At 41.0% G+C, this 26960-nt stretch overlaps 1 long non-coding RNA gene across 1 annotated transcript in view; it reads right to left on the bottom strand.

The window, feature by feature from the left end:
- The window catches only part of LOC110348400 (uncharacterized), a 73852-nt gene that overhangs the window by 36664 nt on the left and 10228 nt on the right, over nucleotides 1-26960 (bottom strand). The window contains exons 2-3 of the long non-coding RNA XR_002393615.2: nucleotides 25316-25437; nucleotides 9046-9190 (exon numbers count right to left, since the gene is read on the bottom strand). This is a non-coding gene — a long non-coding RNA (uncharacterized LOC110348400). The remainder of the gene's footprint in view (nucleotides 1-9045; nucleotides 9191-25315; nucleotides 25438-26960) is intronic.

Genomic DNA, 26960 nt, shown 5'->3' with positions numbered 1-26960 from the left:
TCTTCAATGAAATTGAAAGGGAAGCAATGCTCCCAAATTCATTCCTGGAAGCAAGCAACACCTTGATCTCCAAAGCAGAGAAAGACCCAACCAAAAAGGAGAACTATAGACCAATCTCACTATTGAACATAGATGCAAAAATCCTTGATAAGATAATGACAAACAGAATGCAGAAGATCATCCAGAAGATCATACACCCTGATCAAGTGGGATTCATCCCAGGGATGCCGGGATGGTTCAATATATGCAAATCAATCAATGTAATACACTATGTCAGTAGAGCCAAGGACAAAATCCATATGATTATCTCCATAGATGCAGAAAAAGCATTTGACAAAATCCAACATGCATTTATGATCAAAACCCTACACAAAATTGGAATAGATGGTCTCTACCTCAAAATGATAGAAACCATCTATGAAAAACCAACAGCCAATATCATACTAAATGGTCAAAAACTGAAACCCTTCACACTAAAATCAGGAACAAGACAAGGATGTCCACTATCACCACTCTTGTTCAATATAGTTCTGGAAACATTAGCCATGGCAATTAGACAAGAGAAAGAAATAAAATAAAGATAGGTAATGAAGAAGTCAAATTGTCATTATTTGCAGATGACATGATATTCTATATAGAAGACCCCAAGAACTCCACCAAAATTCTCCTAGACTTAATAACCAAATTCAGTCAAGTAGCTGGTTACAAGGTCAACACACAAAAATCAATAGCTTTCCTCTACACCAATGACAGACTCACTGAGAGAGAAATAGGGCAAATAATTCCTTTCACAATAGCATCCAAAAAACTGAAATACCTAGGAATCATCCTAACAAAAGAAATCAAAGACCTCTTCTCTGAAAATTATGGCACTCTGAAAAGAGAGATTGAAGATGATATCAGAAAATGGACAGACATCCCCTGCTCCTGGGTAGGAAGGATTAATATAGTGAAAATGGCCATACTTCCAAAACTGCTATATAGATTTAATGCAATTCCAATGGAGATCCCAGCAGCATACTTCATAGACCTTGAGAAAACAATCCAAAAATTCATTTGGAACAAGAAGAGACCCAGAATAGCAAAAGCAATTCTAGGTAACAGAGACATGGCAGGGGGTATCACAATCCCCAACCTGCAACTCTACTACAAAGCTACTGTGATAAAAACAGCATGGTACTGGCAAAGAAACAGACTTGAGGACCAGTGGAACAGATTAAAAGATGCAGAAACAATGCCAGACACACTCAGCCATCTCATCTTTGATAAAGGAGCCAAACACCCTCACTGGAGGAAAGATAGCCTCTTTAATAAATGGTGCTGGAAAAATTAGGCTTCAACTTGCCAAAAATTAAAACTAGACCTATATTTCTTGCCATGGACTAAACTAAAATCAAAATGGATTAAAGATCTAAATATTAAAATAGAAACTCTGAACCAGTTGGAACAGAGGTTAGGTAGAACCCTTGAAGACATTGGTGTAGGAAAAAATTTTATGAACAAAACCTCAGTTGCCCGTGAACTAGCACAAACAATCAACAAATGGGATCTCTTCTTATTAAAAGGCTTCAGCACAGCAAGAGAAACCACCAGCAGTGTGAAGAGACAACCCACAATGTGGGAAAAAATCTTCACCTGCTCTTCCTCAGACAAAGGTCTACTATCTCAAATCTATAAAGAACTTAAAAAGATCAGACCTTCCAAATTTAAAGACCCAATCCAAAAATGGGCATCTGAAATGAACAGACATTTCTCAAAGAAGTAGAAATAGCAAATAAATACATGAAAAAATGTTCAACATCACTGGTCATTCGAGAGATGCAAATGAAAACAATGCTGAGATTCCACTTCACTCCAGAAAGAATGACTGTTATCGTGAAATCAACCACTAACAAATGCTGGCTGGGCTGTGGGGAAAGAGGAACACTGCTCCACTGATGGTGGGAGTGTAGACTGGTGCAAGCACTGTGGAAATCAGTATGGAGATACCTCAAAGAACTAGGACTGAAAGTCCCTTTTGACCCTGCTATTCCCCTGCTGGGGATCTTCCCCAAAGAATTAAAAGAATCATACCACAGTGATATATGTGCGCCCATGTTCATAGCAGCAGAGTTTGTGATAGCTAAAACTTGGAAACAGCCCAAATGCCCATCAACTGGAGACTGGATAAAGAAAATGTGCTTTTTTAATAAAATGGAGTACCACTCAGACATCAAAAACAAGAAATTAGAGACATTTATAGCTAAGTGGATGCACATTGAGACAGTACTCTTAAGTGAAATAAATAGGACACACATGTATAAATACCAAATAGTTTCTCTGGTGTGAGAACCTGAAAGTGTAAATAAGGACTAAATGTATAATAGGTAATGTGAAATAGGAAGAAAAGGAACAAAGGGGAAGGAGGTGGGAGGGCTAGGGGAAAGGATAGAAGGGAATGGGATTAATATGAGAAAATGGAAAACTAGGAACAAAATCTTTGTAAATAGGGAGGACTGGAGGGGTTGAAGGGGGGGCTGGGCAAGGGTGAAAAATAAGAACCAAGAGAGACTATGTAAAGGTGCAAATTTCCAATGATGAATGTCATTATGTTGTATACCTAAAATGTACCAATGATTAGAATGAATAATCGATAATGTAAAATAGGAAGAAAAGGTCCAAAGGGGTAGGGGTAGTGGGAGGGGCAGGGGAAAGGAAAGAAGGGAAAGGAAAAAATGATGAGAAATGGAAAAAATGGAAATAAAGTCTTTGTAAATAGGGAAGGGTGGAGGGCGTGAAGGGAGGGCTAGGAATGGGGAAAAAATAAGAACCAAGATGCATCATGCAAAGGTACATGTTCCCAATGAGAAATGTAATTGTGTTGTATACCTACAATGTACCAATAAAAGAATTTAGTAAAAAAAAAGAAATAATAATTAAAGCCATAGAATGGGACAAGAGACCCTAGTGAGTACGTTTTGCCAGGACTGAGGGTCAAGATGAGGGAAGATGCAGCCAAGAAGAATGAGATTGAACAGTAACTTCAGAGATTTGCATCCATGTTAGTAATTGTCTCTACATAATAATTCTCAGTCCATGAGTTGTGATGGTTAAATTTGATCATATACTGGCCTGGCAGGATGCAGCCCACTGAATGGGAGGGGAAACTGCATGTTTCTTTCCCAGTGGCTTCTTCCCCTGTGTCTTTTGCACTGAATATCAGAGGGCCATTCAAGGTCATCTCTTCAGCTGCTCTGAGATGGTGAGGATTAGACTGAGGATCTCAGACCCTGTTGATTTGTCAGCTCCATGGAATGCCCCAAGTCTAATGTCGTATGTGTAACAACAGGTCCATCTGAAGGTAAGATAGGCTGGAACCTGGGTGGGATGGCTGAAGCAGTGTGAGGTAGGCTGCAAGCAGAGTAAGGAGGATCACTTGGGGGAATGCGGTGGGTGTTGGGATGTGCATCATCCTGTGTTGGTGACTACTCTCAGCTGACCTCTTCTTGGGGAAATTGCCCTCTGTGAATTTCCCTCAAGGCCATGCCTCCCTCCCTGAAAGCAGCCTACATTCAATGATTGGATGATAAGGGGGTATGGTATAAAATTCCACCCTCCCAAGATAGAACCAAATCGATTTGGGTGTACCACAACCTGTAGGAGCAGCTGGAACCTTCATTGTGAAGGTTCAATCCTGCTTCTCTCACTCCTCACAGATGTTTGACCTAAGAGCACTGCTTAGTCAAACTTCAGGTGTTCCAACATAGCTTTGGAGCTCAGTCTTGTAATCTCTTTTTCCGTCTACCCAAGGTATGACAGTTGGTACAGAAGTGTTGTAAAAAGCGAGCTTTAAAATGATATTTTATTTTACTTTATTTATTTACTTTTGGTACCAAGGATTGAACTCAGGTCCTTGCGCTTGCAGGGCAGGTGGCAGAACCACTGAGTTAAATCCCCAGCCCTAAAATGATATTTTAAACTAAGTCACCCACTGGTAAGCTCCACTACTGGTAGGTGGAATACTCACAGCCTCAGGTAAAATATAGTGGTGATTATTAAAACTAATAACTAGGGTCAGGTCACAATATAATCCAGCTAAGGTAGTGCTGGGTCTACTATAAGAAGAAAGGAGTCGTAAGAGTGCTAGATCAAAGGTAGGGATGTAGACAGAACATAAGGTTTGGTAAGACAAATTATATTAGTTCTCTATTGCTGTGTAACTGTACCACCATAAGCTTAGTAGTTTAAAACAATGCACATTTATTTTCTCACAGTTTCTGTGGGTCAGATATTCTAGCATAGCTTTTCTGGGTCCTCTGCAAGGCTATAATCCAGGCTGCTGAGGCTGAGGTCTTATCTGAAAGCTTGACTGTGGAAGGATCCACTTCCAAGCCTATGTAGTTGCTGGAAGGACTCAGAGCCTTGCAGGGTATCAAGCTGAAACCCTAAGTTTCTTGCTGGCTGTCTGCCCGAGACCACCTCAGTACCTTGCCACCTGGCTCTCCGCTTAGGGCAACTCATACTATGGTAGCTGGCTTCTTTAAAGCCAGCAAGGGAGAGTCTGCTAACAAGACCTATGTTCAAGACCTAAGACTTTAAGTAGCATAAGCACACATATATAACACCATGTATTTTGACATGTGTGTGGATCACACTCAAGGGGAGGCATTACATGGGGTATGAATGCAGGGCCAGGGTCACTGGGGCCATTCTGGGGTCTTCCCACAGAGATTTTATTGATATGGGAGCATTTGCCCATAATGCAGGATTTAACACTCTGGCAAGATCCCTGGGAAATAGTGTCAATGTCCTTCTCAAAGAAAGGAATCATCCAAATTAACTGAAGCAGAAATGTGAAGATTGCTGTGGAGATGGTGGAAAGAGGGACCAAAAAGTTCAGGGAGTGGCTAAGGTACATAAGACTGGAAAATCCAACAGTTCTTTTCCTAGGGAGGGCCAGGAGGATATCTTGTCTACCCAAGTGATATTTAATGCACTGGGGTGAGAAATCCTGGGTTTCTGCTACAGGGGCTTTGGCACTAATCCAAGCACCATGACACTGTGGTTGAGAGGAGGGGGAGATGTGTAGAAGTGTTGACAAGAGGATGGATCCTGGAATGACAAGATTTTCTGACCCGTTAATGTGGGTTATAAGAGAATGAAAGGAGTCAAGAGTGACACTAAGGTTTAGGAGCTGAGCAACTGGAAGAATACAGGTACGTTATAGAGATGGGGAGAACTCGGGAGAGGTCCAGGCAAGAGATATAAACGAGCTGTTAATCTGTGGATAAGAAAACAAGCCATGTGATTGGATGGCATCTCTTAGGCCCTAGAGAGTAAGTGTAGAGAAAGCATCAGAGAAACTGAGCCCCAAAGCATTCCAACATGTGAAGACAGAGATGATGAGAGAGCCAGGACCTGCCAGGGTGCATCATAGGAATAATGGAGGTGGCTAGGGGGGAGAGAGAGATCCACAAGTAAGAAGGGGACTGGGCTGAAACAAGGAGAGGTAGTTGCAAGTATCATCTGGTATCATGAAATTCAGAGCTGGAGGTTTGGGGAGTGGGAAAAGACAAGGAAAAGTGTTAGAGGTGGGCTTGGAAATGAGGTTGTTGGGTTGAAGAGAAGGGGGTGAGAGACTTGGTGAAGAAATTTCTAAATGGATCTAGGTTCTTATGCAATAGGAGGGAAATGAATAGACAGGAGAGAAATAAAGTCCTATAGGGATTATAAGTTGGACTCCTTCAAATGTCAAAAGACAGGAGGATAAAAGAAAATCCTTGTCAACAATTTCTCCACTGAACTGTGCTTCTTTGTTTCTTTGTTCTCTTTGGCTTGAGGCTGGGCTTGTGGATATTGACTAGGGTAGAGTTAGATAAAGACACTTGATTCAAGTTAAGATTCTGGTCTCTGGATGAGGCAAAAACCAGGTAGGCAATCCTTAAAGAATACTATCAAAAAAGGCTTATCCCACCCTATTCATTCATCTACCCATTCATTTAAGCAATCAATCAATCCCTCCAGCCCAGCTTCAGGAGAGTGGGGACATAGTTTTATTTCCTTCAACATTCCTAACACCTAGATGATGGTGTCTTCATTCACCCCACAGTTAAGAGCTACCTGCTTGGCCATGGCACAGAATGCTTACAGTCACGCTGTAAGGAAATGCACACATTGTGGGTGGGGAGAACATTGAATTAGACTGGTTTAGACCTCTCTGAGAAGGTTTCATTTATGCTCAGGTCTGAAGAATGAAGCAAGGCTGCTCATGAGGGTGAGAAAGGAAATGCTTACTTTCTAAACAAAGAAGTGTGAAAGGCATCTGTAAAAAAATCTTGATAGTTTTTTTTGAAGTTGATGAAAACCCATAGAGCTATTGGATGCTGAGAAATAAGAACCTAGATCACATCTTACACTTGCCCAAAAAGTGCTCCCTTAAAATAGATGTTAATAAATGTTTCATAACAAAAGTAATGCCAATGATGCTTTATCTTAATGTTACAGATTAATATTATAGTTATTAGTTTACCTTTTAGTTTTAGTATTGTCTTTACCAATACATTGAAAAGAATTTTTTATGTAGTGATATTCATGGAAAGTCTTCCTATCTCAGAACTACATGATGACCTATCTTCTAGAACTTTTATGATTTCATATTTACATTTAAATTTAACTCATCTAAATATTTTTAGATGTGACCTCTCTTGTTTTCAATGTCTCTCAATAAAGAATGTTTTGTGAGGAGCTAAGAGTATAAGTCAGTGGTGTAGTGCATACTTAGCATGCACGAGGACCTGGGTTCAATCCCGAGCACATACATACAAAAACGAATGCTTTCTTCATATTCATATAGGTCTCTCATTTCTTGTTATATAAATTTCTGTGCATCTTTAATTTTGTTGTTATTGCTACTGTGCATGGGATCTTTTTCATTATATCTTATAGCTTGTTATTATGGCTGTTTGTGGAAAAATATGTGTTGTTAAAAATATTGTGTTCAGTCACTGGACTGAGGTCCCACTTCTACAAGTATTTCAGTTGACTGTTTTTCCAATAGTTAAAATTGACAAATAACATTGTTTTTCAAAAAATCCATTATAACTCATAAGGGACAGAATGGTACCTTATTGCTTTGATTGCATTTCTTTAACAACGCTTAGGGGTGAAAACCTCTTCAGATGTTTATGGGGCACTTGTTTTCTTATAGTGAACTGTTGCTCATAAGCTTTGCTAATGCTCTTTTTGGTAGCTGTCATGTTTTATGTTGATCTAAAAAAATTATTTTTAATTCATTTCCACTTGAAAAATACTTACTTACTTATACATTATTTCTGCCAAGAGAGACAGAGTCATCAAATGTCAAACCTGAATGTTACCATGTGAAAGTCTAGAAAGAAGAAGAATCAATGAGACTATAGGCTGACAAATTGGCTTTTTGTCCTTTGGTCCTTAAAATCTTGTGGGAGGTGAATAGATGAACAGTAAAACCCACACCTAGAATGGGGAAGAGACTATTCCAAACCTGGGGGCTATAGGGGCTCAGCTTCCCGTCCCCCCTGCTGGGCCTCCTCCTTCCTGCACTGCTGGTGGTCTCCCTGCCAGGTTTGAAGGGATTATCCAGCATCAATATTTGAAATAGTTGTATTTTTTTTTCTACCTGGAGTTAAGTTTATAAGGTTTTTTTTATTTAACCACCAAACACCAGAAATAAAAACCTGGAAGAGGGCCAATTTGACTAGGAGCCAGTACACTTCCTCCTGCCCTTTGTCCCAGTTGTTTTTCTCCTAAATTACTGACTTTTCCTCTCAAAGGCTTAACCCATCCCCAACCTCTCAAATTTCTCATCTGAGTGCTTTAGTTCCAAATGATCCCTAGAGATCCTGTTCAGCTGCTGACACCTGAGCTCTTACTGGAGTCTGAGGCCCAAGAGACCTGAGCAACTGCTTTTGCTGGCCCTGCAAATGCAAATCCATGGGGAGGCCCAGATAGTGTGTGTGCGTGTGCAAGTGTATGTGTGTGCGCACGTGCAAGTGCACATTAGGGGATGAGGCACCAGAGCATCCTCATCCAGTTCCTGTTCTCTACAGGGTGGGGAGAGGTTTGTTCACACCAGTCCCTAAATTAGGGCTAGAATGTGGACTCCAGGCACAGTTTACCATGTAACACACCTGTCCTGGGCACCACCTGTATAGCAGGCACCGTTCTAGACACCAGTGAACAAGACACTCCTCCCTCTACTGTGAAACTTATGGCCCAGTGGGAAAGATAGCCATGGAACAAATGATTCCACACCACAAATTCAATAGTTACCAAGTGTGAAAATTCCGCTTAGTCAAGTGGGAAAAATTTCATGGCCTGCTTACAAACTCCTTTCCTTTGAATAGATTCAGAGGACCAGCAAGGAGATTGCCCCAGGAAGTTTTGGTGGCTGGTTCCTTTCTCCTGCTTCCCACACTTAGGGGTGGGACACCCTGAGAAAACACCCTTTGATGTAAGACCCCAAGGGAGGGCCAGGGAGAGGCTGGGCAAAGCGCTCTCCTCCCTGCCTGAGAACCTGTTGTTGGGTTCAGTCCTGCTACTCAATCATCCCAGGTTGGCCTTGGAAGTGATCTCTGCATCAGTTCTCACTGACCCGCACATTTGGGGCTCCTCCCTGTCTCCCTCTTTCATGCTTAGAGCTCCCACTCCAGATGGGTCAGCTGGCAAGGGTTTAAGATGTGTCTCAGCATCTTGTGATGTGTTCCTGAACCTCTGGGCCTTGTATGGGGTGAGTCATTAGCTCTGACTTGATTCCTAAAGGATACTGGGCCCTTCGTCCTAGTTCTATACACCAAGGCCCAACAGCTGAGTGTAGGCCACCAAGACCCTGCAACCAGGCCTGGAGAGGTTTAGTTCCCAGTGATTGTGGTCAGTTGGCTCTGCCTTCTAGGCATTCTACACACACACACACACACACACACACACACACACACACACACACAATCACTTCCTAGATGAGATGAATGGCCTCAGGCAAGTATTCTGTGGCTCAGTTTCCTCATCTATAAAATATGAATAAGCACCCACCTCATAAGAATGTTGTAAAGATAAAATGAATTAAAACAGCTGGGTGTTGTGGTGCACCCCTGTAATCCCAGTCCTTGGGATGCTGAGGCAGGAGGTTCACTTTGAGTTCCAAGTTCAAAGCCAGCCTGGATTACAAAGCAAGACCCTGTCTCAAAAAAAAAAAAAAAAAAAAAAAGAGAGAGAGAGTTAAAACATGTAAAGGTCTTTAAGAAATCCCCAAGATTTAAGTGTTAGCAATAGTGCTTCTTGATATTACAGGATCTTGAGGAGTTTCTTTTTTTGTAGCTTTTTGCAATTTCAGTCTAGCAATAATGATTTTTTAATGCAAGGCCTCCTCTTTTCTGCCTTTTCTCCACAATAGGTACCCTAGCATCTTTTCTTCCATTTCTGCCACCCTGATTCAATAGCACTAGGATGGACCAACTCCTTTGCTCTAGTGTCTTGTTTCTAGTTCACCCAGGTTTGGGTGAGGGCTGGATAGGAGAATCCCACTCATAACTGGGACTCTACTCTTTGGGCCTGAGGTTCTCAAAGAGCTCAGAGTCACAGACAATGACAATCCTAGTGTATTAAGTGCTGCTGTGAAAATGGCATGGGCTGCTTTGGATACACAAAAGAGACACCCAAACAAATGTTAAGCATGTCAGGTTTACGACATTCTGTGTTAGGTTCTGACAGATTAGGAGGATTCAGCCAGGTGAAATGAGTGAAGGACATTTTGGCTAAGAGAGCAGCAGATGCACATACCTGGAGAGGAAAGAGAGTAAGCTCAGTTTGGTGTGTTTTCCTTGGCCCGTCCAGAGGTCTGGGGTGGGGGCATGGAAACATGGGAGCCACTCTAGTTCTTCACGGATGATCTGGATCAGTCATATCTACTTATGGTGTCTCATTCCCTAGTATTCCATCTCAAATACTAGCCAAAATGAAGTCAATTTTTGTATTTTGCACATGACCTTTATGAAGCTGGGTGGTTCATTATATGCTCCATAAGTATTATACACATGTTTTCAGACTTCTAATTAAACACAACAGATCAAATACAGATACCCAATGTCTTGTAAAAATATCAGCAGAATGAGAGTAGAGGAAGAAAATAGGCATAAATTCATAAAGTCAAAGAATATAGGAGAAGAGATAATAGCAGATGAGAAATGCCAATAAACCTTTGGAATATGAAATGCAGAAGAAAGAGCCAGATTGCTGAGCAACATCTCAGATTAGGCTTCCTGTGAAACCCATCCAGAGACGGAACTCTGAGGCTGGAAAGTTACTGGGCAGAGCTCTTAGGAACCACTCCTGCGAGACTGTGAAAACAGGACTGGACATAGAAGTGAAGCTGCAATGACGTCAGCTAACCTCACAGGAGACTCTTCAGAGTGGCCCCAAAGTGGAAGCAAGGGGCTCACACCTTAAGACAGTCTTTGGGGAGGCAGCTTCCTTCTCTCGGGGCCATTTCCTGGGGAGGAGCCTGGTCATAAGCCTTCATTAGCCAACACTCCCCACAGTGAGGAAAATAAGAGCCTCAATCAAAATGTAGCTGCCAGGGTGGTACACCCCATTACCCTCTAACAAGTAGATTTGAAGGAAAGGGCTCAGAAATTGGGGTTGAACACAGGGGAGACAGGAGGCTGAAAACAGCAACATTGTTTGAAAGGGCCTCATCTCTTCCAACCCAGGCAAAGGAATGGAGATTTACTGTGTGGTAGACTTTGACAGGAGAGTTTTCAATCCCAGGGACATGAGGGCAAAGGAGTACAGGAGTACTTGAAAATGGAAGAGGTGAAGTCTTCCCAGAACAGGGCTAATACCACATTCTGAATGGTGAGATGTCTAGCCCTACCTCCACTGAGGTCACAGAATGCTAGCACTGAGCCTGGGCAGAAGTAAGGACAATTCTTCTCTAGAAGACTGGCTAGAGCAAGAGAATGGCCCTACTGACACTGAGATGTGGGTTCCCCCCCAAAAAGAAAAAAAAAATCAAGCTAGCTACCTTACTACCTTCATGAAGATTACCAAGCAACAAACCCAACTGATAGTCACTTAGCTTTTATCAGCTTTATAATATCTCAGTGTCACTTATAGTCAGTCAACAATGACACTAATATACTCAAGGAAAAACTCAATGTGAGATTTTCTTTGAAAATGTTCTTTTTGAGGTATTTTTCTTATAAATTTTCTGTTCATGGTCTTTGTGTATGCACCTTATTAATAAATCCATTTTTAGGTGCTGTGGTTGTATGTCCCAAAGTTCATGCACTAGAAAGGTAAACCCTAATGCAAAAGTGCTGAGAGGTAGGACTTTTAAGAGGTGATTAGGTCAATCGGCTCGGCCCTCATGAATGGATTGTTATTACAGTGGGAGCGGATTAGCTCTTGCTAGAGTAGGTTTATTAGAAAACTATGTGATCCTCTTTCACCATGTGATGGCTTCTGCTTGCCGTGCTAGTGCTTGGCAACCATCAGGGTTGGTCCCTTGATCTTGGGCTTGCTGAACTCCAGAAGGTGAGCCAAAGGCATTTCTGCTCCTTGTGAATTACCCAGTCTATGGATTTCTGTGATACCAGCACAGAATAAAAATATTTCATAGACACTCATACAGAACTTTAGAAAGCTAATGGTATGAATCTCATCTTACAAAAAAGAAAACCAGAGCACTGAGAACTGAAGTGTCAGGCCAGCTCCAGAACCTGGCTGGTAAAGAGCGAAGGGACAGAAAATCCAGCGTGACCCTTCACCTGTTAGAGTGTGCTGCCTCTTCAATTACTGTGCCTCTAACGTTGTTCCCCTAAAGCCACATTTCCCACCCAAACCCCAGATTCAGGAATTATAGAGAGCCACCTTCATTTTCCCACAGTTTGCAGCATTGTTTAAAGACTGGGAATACATAGCCGAAAGGATTTTAAGCTAACTTGAGACCCCTTGTGATTTCATGCTGTAATTCTGGCAGTTCCTCCATTAGCACCTTGCAAATCTCTGTCCAAGTGAGCACAAAGTCTAGCTGCATTTTGCCACTGAAATCATACAAGTTACCATTGAAAAGATTAGTGTTGCAGCCCTGTTGTGGAATGAGGCCAAACTGCTGCTTTTTTTGAAAGAGGAGTAAGTAGAAAGGGTGGAGCAAGCCTTTCAGTGTCAGCCTTGGTTCCTTGAGATCCTAGATTCTTACAAAGCTACTGACCAGGAGATTGAAAATAGCAGGACTGGAATGGTACATCTCCTCCCGCTGTTCCCACCTTGCACCAGTGAGATGGTGATTGTGTAGGCCACAGCCAATGCAGTTTGTAGAAGAGGAACTAGAGAGTTTAGGATTCTCAAATATAAACTGAACTTGAAGGAATGTGAGGCAGAGGCCACGATGTTCTCTCATCAAGACTATTTTTGAGTCGCGCAGAAGACGCCGAATCACCTCGATGCAGACAGGCAGGTCTGCCCACACCCTACCAAGGTCCTGAGTCCCGAAGAAGCCAAATTACCTCCATGCAGACAGGCAGGTCTGTCCACACCCTACCGAAGTCCCCAGTCACAGGGAACACACGCCAAATCAGCCCGCTGCAGACAGGCAGGTCTGTGCACACTCTACTGAGGTCCTGAGTCGCGCGGAAGACACCGAATCACCCCGCTGCAGACAGGCAGCCACCTGATTCCACACTACAAAGACGCAGAGGACCAGACCAAGGTACTGAGTCCCATTGTTCCCGGCCCAGAGGCATGGGCTTCTGAGCTGTTGTCCCACTGCTCCTGGCCCAGAGGAAGGGGCTTCCGGGCCACCATCCCTCCCACCGCTCCCAGCCCAGAAGGAGGGGCTTCTGAGCCACCATCCCACTGCTCCTGGTCCAGAGGAAAGGGTTTCCTGGCCACCATCCTTCCGGCTGCTCCCAGACCACAGGAAAGGGCTTTTGGGTTACCATCCCTACCGCTGCTCCCGGCCACTGTTCCACCTCACTCAGCTCAGAGGAGGTAATCTGTGCAGGTGCTAACAGCCCCCCTGGCCCAGTCGAAATGAGAAAACATGTAAATAAGTCTCAAAACCAGACTTGCAGATCACCTACAGCAACCACAAAGGGAAATGAGATGGAACACTCTGATACTCAACCCCCTGGACCCACTGAACTGGCAACAAAAGGGGATCTGGAAAAAATGAAATCAGAAATAATTTCTCAGATAACAGGAGAAATTGTGCCCCTAGTGCAAGACATGATTAATAAATCTAGAGAGGAGCTCAGGAACATGATGGAATCCCAACATAAGAAACAAATGGAATCCATAAAACAGATGCAAATAGATTTCCAGGACATGAAAAACTCCACTGAAAGTCTACACATCAGAATGAGCCAATGTGAGGACAGAATTTCAGATATAGAAGATCAGATTGCAATTAATGACCAGGAAAAGAAAAATTGCTTCAAACTTATAAGGGAACATGAGAAATCAATCCAGCAGCTGCAAGATGATGCAAAGAAGAATAACATAAGACTCACTGGACTCAATGAAGAAACAGGAGAGAGTGGAGATGACATAAAAAAATCTCTTCCCAGAAATAATGGCAGAAAACTTCCCAAGCAGGGGAAAAGAGCTTGACATACAGATAAGTGAGGCATATAGGACTCCAAATAGCCTTGATCAAAAAAAAATCTACACATAGGCATACAAGTGTTAAGATTCCAGAAACACAACAGTAGAACAAAGTTCTACAAGCAGTTAGAGAAAAGAAACAAATCACATACAAAGGAAAGTCCATCAGAATCACAGCAGACTTCTCAACACAAACCATCAAGGCAAGAAGAGCTTGGAGTGACATATTCCAAGCCCTAAAAGAAAACACCCTCCAACCCAGATTGACGTACCCTGCAAAACTATCTTTCAAAATGGATGGAGAAATAAGATACTTTCATGACAAAGAGCACCTTAGGAACTTTGTGAATACCAAACCAGCACTCCAAAGAATTTTACACAATATCCTAGGAACAGACATTGAGGATCACAACCCCAGGAAGCAAAGCAGAATGAACCCATCAGGCATGACAAGAAATTAAATGTAAAGGGGGAGAACCCAACAAAAAGAAAAAGTCATGGCAATGACAAGTCAATACATTTCAGTTATGACCATCAACGTTAATGGTCTCAACTCACCAATCAAAAGAAATAGACTGGCAGAATGGGTCAAGAAGCAAAATCCAACAATATGCTGCATACAAGAAACACACTTAATTCAAAAGGAAACTCATAGACTGAAAGTTAAAGGGTGGAAAACAATACTGCATGCAACAGGAACCCAAAAAAAAGCAGGAGTAGCTATCCTCTTTGCAGATCAAGTAGATTTCAAATCAACACTGATTAAGAGAGACGAAGAAGGACAATACATCCTTGTAAAGGGAAGAATCCAAGAGGAAGAGATGACAATCATAAATATCTATGCACCAAACACTAGTGCACCCAGCTATATAAAACAAATACTAACAGACATGAAAAGTCATATATGCACTAATACAATTGTAGTGGGGGACCTCAACACCCCACTGTCATAAATAGATTGATCAACTAGACTAAAAATAAGTAATGAAATACTAGAACTCAATCGAACTCTTGAACAAAAGAACTTCACAGATGTTTCCAGAGTCTTCCACCCCACAAAATCAGAATACACATTCTTCTCACTTGCACATGGGTCATTCTCCAAAATAGACCACATACTCACACACAGAACATGTTTAAGTAAGTGCAAAGGAATTGAAGTTATCCCCTGTATATTATCAGACTAGAATGCAATGAAATTGGAGATCCATAGCAAAAGAAACTCAAAAAATTTCATAAACATGTGGAAATTGAACAACACACTTCTGAATAACCAATGGGTCACAGAGGAAAGTAAAGAAATCAGACAGTTCCTTCAATTAAATGACAATGACAATACAACATATCGGAATCTATGGGACACAATGAAAGCAGTCTTATGAGGGAAATTCATAGCAGTGAAGATGCATATTAGGAAAACAGAATGAGCCCAATTAAACAACCTGATGCTGAACCTCAAGCTTCTAGAAAAAGAAGAGCAGGACAACCCCAGAGCTCATACAAGGGAGGAAATTATAAAGATCAGAGGAGAAATCAATGCAATGGAGACTAAGAGAACAATACAAAAAAATCAATGAAGCCAAGAGTTGGTTCTTTGAAAGAATCAACAAAATTGACAAACCTTTAGCCAACCTTGTCAGAAAAAGGAAAGAAAAGGCCCAAATCCATGCAATTAGGAATGAAAAGGGTGAAATTACAACAGACCCAGCAGAAATCCAGAGGATCATCAATACCTACTTCCAGAACCTATAAGCCAATAAGATGGACAACACAGAAGAAATGGACAGATTCCTAGATACATATGAATTACCAAAGTTGAACGAAGAAGACCTAAAAATTCTGAACAACCCAATATCAACCAATGAAATTGAAAATGTAATTAAAAACTTATCAACTAAGAAAAGCCCAGGCCCTAATGGCTTCACTGCTGAATTCTAAGACAAGACGTTTAGAGAGGAACTGCTGCCACTACTGTTTAAACTCTTCAATGAAATTGAAAGGGAAGCAATACTCCCAAATTCATTCCTGGAAGCAAGCATCACCTTGATCCTCAAAGCAGAGAAAGACCCAACTGAAAAAGAGAACTATATGCCAATCTCACTAAGGAACATAGAGGCAAAAATCCTTAATAAGATACTGGCAAACAGAATGCAGAAGATCATCCAGAAGATCATACACCCTGATCAAGTGGGATTCATCCCAGGGCTGCAGGGATGGTTCAATATGTGCAAATCAATCAAGGTAATACACTATATCAATAGAGCCAAGGACAAAAACCATATGATTATCTCCATAGACGCAGAAAAAGCATTTGAGAAAATCCAACATGCATTTATGATAAAAACCCTACACAAAATTCGAATAGATGGTCTCTACGTCAACCTGATAAAAGCTATCTATGAAAAACCAACAGCCAATATCATACTAAATGGTCAAAAACTGAAATCCTTCACACTAAAATCAGGAACAAGACAAGGATGTCCACTATCACCACTCTTGTTCAATAGAGTTCTGGAAACATTAGCCACAGCAATTAGACAAGAGGAAGAAATAAAAGGAATGAAGATAGGTAATGAAGAAGTCAAATTGTCATTATTTGCAGATGACATGATCCTCTACATAGAAGACCCCAAGAACTCCACCAAAAGTCTTCTAGACTTAATAACCAAATTCAGTCAAGTAGCTGGTTACAAGGTCAACACACAAAAATCAATAGCTTTCCTCTACACCAATGACAGACTCACTGAGAGAGAAATAGGGCAAATAATTCCTTTCACAATACCATCCAAAAAACTGAAATACCTAACTGATCATCCTAACGAAATAAATCAAAGACCTCTTCTCTGAAAATTATGGCACTCTGGAAAGAGAGATTGAAGATGATATCAGAAAATGGACAGACATCCCCTGCTCCTGGGTAGGAAGGATTAATATAATGAAAATGGCCATACTTCCAAAACTGCTATATAGATTTAATGCAAGTCCAATGGAGATCCCAGCAGCATACTTCATGGACCTGGAGAAAACAATCCAAAAATTCATTTGGAACAAGAAGAGAACCAAAACAGCAAAAGCAATTCTAGGTAATAGAGACATGGCAGGGGGTATCACAATCCCCAACCTGGAACTCTACTACAAAGCTACTGTGATAAAAACAGCATGGTACTGGCAAAGAAACAGACTTGAGGACCAGTGGAACAGATTAGAAGATGCAGAAACAATGCCAGACACACTCAGCCATCTCATCTTCGATAAAGGAGCCAAACACCCTCACTGGAGGAAAGATAGCCTTTTTAATAAATGGTGCTGGAAAAATTGGGCTTCAACTTGCCAAAGATTAAGACTAGACCTATATCTCTCACCATGCACTAAACTAAAATCAAAATGGATTAAAGATTCAAATATTAAAATAGAAACTCTGAACCAGTTTTAACAGAGGTTAGGTAGAACCCTTGAAGACATCAGTGTAGGAAAAGATTTTATGAACAAAACCTCAGTTGCCCGTGAACTAGCACAAACAATCAACAAATGGGATCTCTTCTTATTAAAAAGCTTCTGCACAGCAAGAGAAACCACCAGCAGTGTGAAGAGACAACCCACAATGTGGGAAAAAATTGTCACCTGCTCTTCCTCAGACAAAGGTCTACTATCTCAAATCTATAAAGAACTTCAAAAGATCAGACCTCCCAAATTTAAAGACCCAATCCGAAAATGGGCATCTGAAATGAACAGACATTTCTCAGACAAAGAAGTAGAAATAGCAAATAAATACATGAGAAAATGTTCAACATCACTGGTTGTTGGGAGCAATGCTACATAATTCTAGGGATAAATCATTTGGTTAGCCTAGTTCTCTTGCCTACAGCCCAGCTACAGAATAACTCCAGTTTGGCCTCCGGTCACAACTGAGACTTCAGTGATCCAGTGATGCTGTGATTCTCCAGGACAAGAAACATCCTGGGAGAACAAACATCTGCTCAGTTCCTCATTGTTCTTGGACTGATTAACATCTTGTTTGCCGGAGATGTACTGAACTCTCTGCAAGCCTTCCGTTACACCTTGTTTATCCCGATGTGAACTATTGAACGCTCTGCAAGTCATTTGTTACATTTGTTTCTCCCGATGTACTGAATAAAAGGCGTGGTAAACTGGGGGCTCTGTCTTTGCTGCCCAGAGCAGCACTGATCAGACCCAAAGCTCAGCTTCTTCTCAGTCTCATTTTTCTACCTTTCCTGTAATTCGCCGTGTGCTGCCTTGGCTCGCAGGAGACCAGGACTCACTGCAGAGGTTCTGGTAACGTCTCCTTCCCCTGTCCCCTACAACTGGTCATTCGAGAGATGCAAATGAAAACAACACTGAGATTCCACTTCACTCCAGAAAGAATGGCTGCTATCATGAAATCAACCACTAACAAATGCTGGCGGGGCTGTGGGGAAAGAGGAACCCTGCTGCACTGCTGGTGGGAGTGTAGACTGGTGCAAGCACTGTGGAAATCAGTATGGAGATACCTCAAAGAACTAGGACTGAAAGTTCCATTTGACCTGGCTATTCCACTGCTGGGGATCTTCCCCAAAGAATTAAAAGAATCATACCACAGTGATATATGTGCGCCCGTGTTCATAGCAGCACAGTTTGTAATAGTTAAAACTTGGAAACAGCCCAAATGCCCATCAACTGGACACTGGATAAAGAAAATGTGGTATTTTTATAAAATGGAGTACTACTCAGCCATCAAAAACAAGAAATTAGAGACATTTATAGCTAAGTGGATGTACATTGAGACAGTACTCTTAAGTGAAATAAATAGGACACACATGTGTAAATACCGAATAGTTTCTCTGGTGTGAGAACCTGAAAGTGTAAATAAGGACTAAATGTATACTAGGTAATGTGAAATAGGAAGAAAAGGGGCAAAGGGGAAGGAAGTGGGAGGGCTAGGGGAAAGGATAGAAGGGAATGGGATTAATATGAGAAAATGGAAAACTAGGAACAAAATCTTTGTAAATAGGGAGGACTGGAGGGGTTGAAAGGAGGGCTGGGCAAGGGTGAAAAATAAGAACCAAGAGAGACTATGTAAAGGTACAAATTTCCAATGATGAATGTCATTATATTGTATACCTAAAATGTACCAATGATTAGAATGAATAATTGATAATGTAAAATAGGAAGAAAAGGTCCAAAGGGGTAGGGGTAGTGGGAGGGGCAGGGGAAAGGAAAGAAGGGAAAGGAAAAATGATGAGAAATGGAAAAAATGGAAATAAAGTCTTTGTAAATAGGGAAGGGTGGAGGGGGTGAAGGGAGGGGTAGGAATGGGGAAAAAATAAGAACCAAGATGCATCATGGAAAGGTACAATTCCCAATGAGAAATGTAATTGTGTTGTGTACCTACAATGTACCAATAAAAGAATTTAATACAAAAAAAAAAAGAGAGACTATTTTTTCCATGGTAAACTTTAGCAATTGTGTTTTGTTAACTCTAAATTTCAAGACTACTCAGGTATCTACTGTCCCTTGGAAGGCTAACTGCTGAACTCTATGTTTTTATCTGTTAATGTAGCATTTCCTTTTTCCTTGACAATGTGCACAGCTCAAGCAATAATTGATCAGACAGTTGTATCAGTGAAGTTGCTGGCAATGAGAGTAGAATTATTTTAAGTGTAGATAATCGGGAAGTTCTTAATTATGGAGAGATGTAAAGAGCTTTAGATTTCTTCAACAATAACAGGAGGGCAGTAATAGAGCTAATACTAATAGGCAGAATTTTCAATATGTACCACACATTATATAAAATCTTTACAAGTATTATGTCACTTAACCTTTCCAACAATCCATGAAGTAGTTACCATTATTCTAATTCCACACACAAAGAGATCAAAGTTCATAGTGGTAAAGTTGCTTATTCAAAGCCATAAGGTATACTTCTTAGGACTAGAGCAAGCTATCTGATTTCAGAATCCAGGACTCTTTACTTATTTCTATATAAGCTCCAAGAATGCTCTGGAAGTTGTATGCTCTGCCCCTGAAATAGTAGGCACTCAAAAAATATTAGCTGACTGAATGAGTAAACACTCCAGGCTGCCTTGGAGGGATCCAGAGACAGAAAGCTATGTTATCTGTGAGCCAGGGAGATCTGAAAGCTACATTAAAGTGACCTTCCAAATGCTTCAGAACATTTTGGTCAAATTGAGAACTTTTTGGATAATCATATTATTGTTCTCTCTTTGTTTTAGCAGAATGAAAATATATATTGAAAATAGTGATTGTTATGTTTATCACAAATCTATTTAAGAGTGAAAAAAGTTAATTACTGAATATTCAATGAAAGAGTTGGTTAAATAAATTATGGACATGCATATAATGGAATACTCACCAGCCACTAAAAAATCAAGTTATAGAGGCTGGTAGAGTACTTAGCATGCCTGAGGCCCTGGGTTCAATCCCCAGCACCAAAAATAATCAAGTTGTATAAGGAGCCTATTAATACTTCTAATGCCTTAGGCATGTAATAAATTGTGTATTTTTTTCTTCTTTAAAAATGAATAAAACAGCCAGGCATGGCGGTGCTTGCCTGTGTCCCAGCTCCCACCCTTAGGCCTGGCTTTAAGGACTGACCTCCACACAGAAGAGGGCTAATTCCACACCAGCAGGCATGAGCCCTGACCTCTGAGACCTCTGAGGGCCTGGGAAAGGGAGCCTGAATCAGAGCCTCCCAGGGAGAGTGGGAAGTGGCAATGAGACGCCCTCACAGGGCCTGCTCCCAGGCTGGCCTTATCCCTGGTACGGGGCTGGGGTTTCCTGCCCGGAAGCTCTAGGCCCAAACACAAAGGGGGTTATCAGTCACCATCGGGGTTTAGGATCACAGGGAGCCCTTAGCTTAGCTGTCAGGTTTCCAGGCCTTTCCTGTGTGAATCTTTACTCCTGTGGAAGCTCTTGTTTTAATCTTTTCCAAGAAGGAAGCCTTTCCCTCAGCTTCCTAACCCTCTTTCACCTCGGGTCAGCTACCTTTCCCTTCTGTCCTTTCCTCCTTTGAGCCTAAGTCAACTTAAATTAATGACAAGATCCTAAGTAAAGTAAGTATTTCCATTCTTTCTAGATTTTTTTACTTTTCTTATTGTGGGTAAAATTGACGTGTTAATTTAATTGGTTTGCATAAGAACACTTTCACCAACTGAGCAAATTGATAAATAATACCTGTACTGAGGTTCATACCATTAGCCTAAATTGTTCTTTTATTTACCAGGCTTTGATAGAGGTCTTCTCCATATTAAAAAGCAGATTTTATTTAAAGAAAAAAAAGAAAGAAAAGAAAAATTCTAGTACTTATTTTTAAATGTTTTAAAGGAAGTATAATTTATCATGTTGTCTTAATTTTTAAGAAGAATTGTTTTTAAAACTTACATTGTAAAACAAGAGCTACCATTTACCAGATATTTGCTATGTGTATCAAGTGGCTTATTCATGTTAGCTCATGTAATCCTAAGGGTCACCTAATTTATGAATGATAAAACTCACCATCAGAGAGGTTGAATAACTCACTGAGATTACCCTGTATATAAATGCCAGAGCCGGGTTTTGAGCCCAGCCTGAGACCACAAAAGTCTTTTGACCTTACGCTGTACTACTGCCACCCAAAGTAGCTGACATCATCCATATCTACCAACAATCCCCAATATTACTGTATTCCCAGTTGCAGCTTTACATGAAAAGTTTGTCTCCCTCCCACCCAGACTTCCCTGACCACAGCTTTTCAAAACTCACCACTGTTGCTCCAGGACTTCAGCAGCTCTAGCACAGAAAAGATGAAAAGATAATGGTGTGTGTTTTCACAGACCCCCATGCAATTTAAAAGAAAAACTAAATTAAAATTAAATACAAAGAGCAAGTCAGGGCTGGGGATTTAGCTCAGTGGTTCCACTGCCTGCCTCACAACAGCAAGGTCCTGAGTTCGATCCCCAGTACCAAAAAAAAAAAAAAAAAAGCAAGTCAACAAGATAAACAAAAGTATGAGTTTTCTGATGTGAACATTGGTGTGTGTGTGCAGGCTAATAAAGTAGGAGGCTGAAGCATGGCAATGTTACTGGAGCAGCTGGGCACACCCTACCAATTGAGGGAACTTACTAATCACAGGCACAGAACAGCAGCACCTGAGCCTGACATGAGATCAAGCTGAGCCCTGCCACCAGGCACCAATCTTCTGACATCAGAACACGCCAAACCTGGCATCTGATATCAATCTTCTAGGATGAGATAAAGTGGGATCACCTGGACCAACTATCCAAGAAGCCATAAAAGGGTGGCAGCAAGTGACTTTGGGGCCACTGCCCTCGTTGTTTGGTTTTGTTTTGGTTTTTTGAGACAGGATCTCACCGTGTAGTTCAGATTAGCCTTGAGCTCACTAGCCCAGACTGGCCTTGAATTTGTGGCAATCCTCCTGCCTCCACCTCCCAAGTGCTGGGGTTAAAGGCATGTGCCACCATGCTCTTGTTCTTTCAGTGGTCCATTCTGCTTGTAGGATGTATCTTCTCTCTTTTTCAAAACACCCTTTTCTCCCTGAATACTTCTTTTGCATTTCTTACTCTTTTTCTTATTTCTGCCCTAAATTAAATGATAATCTTTCATATCTACCAATTGTTCTGACCAATTCACTGATCCAAACAAATAACCTGGAAAACACTGCCAGTCCCTAGCGCATCCAGTAACAATACTATATATGGTATAAATTTTAAGATACTTTCCAAACAACCTGTTCCTGGACCTTAAGCAATGCTTACCTGCCTCTGGCTATTGGGTATTGCCAACTCTTACTTCCCAAGTTGGATATGGGAAAAGAATAGGGAAAAGGAGAAGGAAGGAGGCAGAAGAAAAGTGCATCTTCTCAGAAATGGAGGTGGGGAATAAAAATTTGCTGTTTCCTCCCTCCAGCCCTACAGTTTGGATTTCTGCACAGGCTTCAGTTTGCCCTGCCCTCCAGGGGAGCAGGGGCAGTAGGGGGTGGGGCACAGCCCTGCCTGGAGAACCAAGCCTGCTCTGACTCAGCAGTTGGGGCCAGGCCTGCACCTTCCTGTTTGTGCTCAGATTCTGTGAAGACGCATTGAATAGTGACTCACATTAGCTCTTGCTGTCCTGCAAAGCCTGAGGGATGTCAGTGCCTGCTCTGCAAAAACATCCCCACAGTCAGTTTACATTATATAATTAAATTTTATGACACCCAGTCAGCCTGCCTGAGGAACGAATCTCTGAGATCATGGGACATATAACTAGCTCCTCAGATCTCTGCAGTTGCTGTGGTTCCCATAGGACTTCGGTCACATGTGGGGCCACTGGCTGCACACTGAGAAGTTACATTGTGAATGTGATCAGTATGAGGACACGTGAGGGAAGGCTGCGGGCAATTTTGAGGGAAGGATGGTTGCTGGGCAGTCAGAAGAGCCACCCTGCTGCTCCCCCTGGACAAGGTGACCTCATGCAAATGGGTGACTTTGTATCCCCATCCAGAAGAGGTAATGTGTGTCCCTTTGGGGTGCTGTGAGAGGCAAGCATCTTGGTGTACTTGTAGGTTTTCTAGAGGAATCCAAATTTATCTACCAAGGGTGCTGAGATTTCCTTGGTTCTGAGTTTGGCTGGGGAGTGTTCTTCCCATGCCCTGGATAATCTCCTCAGGGTTTTGTGTAGTTCATGGCCTAAGAGTCCTGGGGTGAGTCTCTGCATCAGGAAGGTACCACTATCCAGCCAGTCCTTGGAAATCTTATAACCTTGTTAGGAAAAAGCCCTGGGTTGGAGTTAGAGTCTGCTTCAGAAAGTAACCTAGTTTGAATCAAAGTGAAAAAGGAAATTTGGCTTTTTTTCTGCTGGGACTGCTATGCCAGTCAAAAGCAGAAAGGTCTGATTCCTAACAGCATTGAGTTCCTCAGGTCTAAGGCTCCAGGGTGGCCCGGGCAAGGGTATGAGCTCTGAGGAAGAGACATTCTCACAGCTGCTGAGAGCAGCATAGTTTTGCTTTCCTTCTGTGCTGCAGCCACTCCTGTGTCCTGGCACCCCTTCTCCAACACCAACCTCCCCTGACTGGATGATTAAGGAGGAGTACCACACCTATGTCAGCAGGCTCCATCCAGCCCACCAGCTAGCAACCCAGCCATATTCACTAGCAGGCATAGTTCTTACAGTGGAGTGGGGAGAAACCTCTGACACATCATACAGCCTCCTGGCTGAAATGTCCACGTATGCTGGACTACTACAGGTTGCTGTTTCTTTCTTTCTTTCTTTTTTTTTTTTGGTCTTCCACATTTGAGATTTTATTGGTTGTGTTGAGGATCAGTACAGACACTTCACTTTTTACACAGTTTATAACACACGTACCAAAAATCTAAAAAACTATGTATTGTTTCTTTTTCAGTTATTCCAGTGACTTTCCAGCTTCAAATTTGGAGGCAAGTTTTCCATCAGAGGATTAAATACCAGTATCTTTGAATGCTGATGAAGTGTCACCTAAGTCTCACCATTCACAATTTCTTATCATATACACTACATACTCAAATTTTTTATCTTTCAGAGCACATTAACAAAATTAGGCAAACTGGACTAGCACGACCAAAAAAGATGTTACAGAGCACACACAGGTTGCTGTTTCTGATAATTACTTCTTGAGCCCTTTGCTTCCTTATTCTTGGTTCTCAAGTAAATTTCCAGATATGACTTAAAATGTGAGAAAATGGCTTGTAAGAAAAATAGGTGAAGTTATTTCACAGGTTGAAATAAGAAATAAGGACTGTATTTGAAATTCTTCATAGCTTACTTAGTACTAGTCACTAGTACTAGTGACTTCATAATCACTCATACTAGGTGCCAGATAATCCAACTGAATGTAACAATTTGTGAGTTTTCCAAATACCAGGAGATTCACAGCAACCAATCCAATGGGGCCCAGTCAATGGAAGCCAGCATGATAAGGACGCCCCCTCTGCTTTTTTCTATAGGGACCTGAGTAACTGAATATCCTGATGTTAATGCTTTTCTGCATGACACTGTTTCCTTGTAGTTGCTCAAGCTATCTTACCAAAACCAACTGTTCTGCCTTGCCTGGAAGTATGCCTTTCTATTCCGTTCATTGAATGCTCTGCTATGCATGAATTGCTAATAAAAGCTAAATAGATGTTTAAATTCAGTTTGTTAAAATTTTGTTCCTTGTTAGTATATAATGATTACAACATTACTTATAATGCAAAAAAATTAGAAAGAGCCTGAATGTTGGACAATAGGGAATACATGATTGGTACTTCATTATACACCATTGAAAGTGATGTTTTGGAAAAGTAATTTTTGTCCAAGAAACAATATTCCTAAATGAATAAAACAGACTTTAAAACACTATGTACAGAATAATCCTTTTTTTTTTTTTTTGCAATGTTAGAGATTGAATCTAGGAACTCATTCATGTCCCATTTTAATAGTTATAAAAATAGGTATAAGTCCTCAGGAAAATATTAGAATAATTGTATTCCTAGATAGTTTAAATTTTGTCATTATGTTTTCTAAATTCTCTACATTGAAAATGTATACCTTCTTAGTGAAAACACACTTAGTAGGTTACATATAAATAGTACTCAAGAAGGTAACAGAGAGAACACATTTTGCACAACAATCAAAAGAAGATAACTAAGGTTCTGAGTACTCAGAGAGAAAGAAGAGTGTGGTTACTTACAGGTCTTCCTCAACAGTCCCTCCAGAACCTGTATGTTATTTAATTCATCTTGACTCTAGAAGCTTCTTCACTTGCCCATCACTCAGTGTTGGGAGAGGCCATGCACTCTCACTGTTTAATGCCTGTCATGGTTAATAAGAATACTTAATGTTAGGTGCTACTTACAGGGTCTACAGGTTGCCTTCTATGACTTTTAATAGCATACAGTAGTAGTACAATAATAACAGCTGATATTTATTCACTGGTTTTTATTTACCAGGTATTATGCTTTACAGATATGAATTTGTTTTCATTTCTCCTTGATTGATGTCTTTCTTCCTCTTATACTTCCCAGTCTGTCATTAAATCCTGTTGGTTCTTGCTTCAGAGAATATATAATGTTAATCATTCCTCACCATCTTCTCCACTAACTCTAAGCCACTTTCCTCTCTCACCTAGACTTCTGGCCACCTTCCAATTTTAGCCACCTACCCCACCCCCATCTGTTTTTAACCGAGCAGCCAGAAATGTTTAAATATTAATCCGTTCAATTTATTAATCTACTCAAAATGCTTTGATAGTCCTTCTTCCTGCTCAGGAAAAAAAAATCTAAATTCCTGACCTGAGTGGGGCTGTACTCAATCTGCCGGGGTTTTCAATCCCCCACACCTGCACTCAATAACCCTTCCCCTCTGACCTTGCTGTCTTTTCTCTTCCCTCTCCATCATTCAGCTTCAGCTAAACTGACTTTCTGACTGTTCCTAGAATATCCTCAGGCAAACTCCTGCTTCCAGGCTTGAGCTCAAGTCATTTTTCTTACTAGCAGTGCCCCCCCACACTCCCTCTCCCCTACCCCAATTCAGCTACATAGCTTGCTCTCTCAGAACTTTCCTGAAATCTTAACCTCTCAGTGAATACTTGTCTGATCAACTTAAAACTGAACATTCAAAAAACAAACAAAAACCCCCTGAACATTCCATCCTCTACTGAATTCTCCTTCTTTTTTTTTCCTGCAGCACTAATCATCATCTAACCTATATATCATTTTGTTGCTTGCTTCTCCTCACTGGAATGTTTCACAAGGATTATACTCATATTTGTGTCTTCTATATTCTCTCCTGTATCACCTGCTTGAACTTAGCAGGTACTCAACTTGCATTCAACTTTTCATTGAATGAGTGAAAAAAATTTTAAAAATTCATAATAACCTTTTGAAATAAAGATTGTCCCAATATTCAGTTCAATAAACTGAATCTAGAGGTTAAAATTTAACTACATTATTTTTTAAATTTTTTATTGTTTTTTGGTCCTAGGGATCGAACTCAAGACCTTGCACTTGTGAGGCAGGTGGCAGCACCACTGAGCTAAATCCCCTGCTTACTATGTTATTTTAATTAATTTTATATCAAAAATGAATCCTTAAAATTGCATATTTAATATCATTGAGGTATAATTTACATGTCATATAATTCACCCATTTAAAATATACAATTCAATGGTTCTTAATATATTCAGTCATTCAACTATTACAATTTAATTTTAAAACATTTTCATCACCCCTAAAAGGAACCCTGTACTCACTGACACTCACCCAGCATTTCCACCTGCCAGCCTCCTAAATAATCTTGGAACTACTTTTTTCTCTGTAAATTTATTTATTCTTGGA

The sequence above is a fragment of the Heterocephalus glaber genome, unplaced genomic scaffold (assembly GCF_053883595.1).
Source record: "Heterocephalus glaber isolate CG9 unplaced genomic scaffold, H.glaber_assembly_v1.0 deba00001442, whole genome shotgun sequence".
Lineage (NCBI taxonomy): Eukaryota > Metazoa > Chordata > Mammalia > Rodentia > Bathyergidae > Heterocephalus > Heterocephalus glaber.
This window is presented reverse-complemented; position numbering and strand designations above follow the sequence as displayed.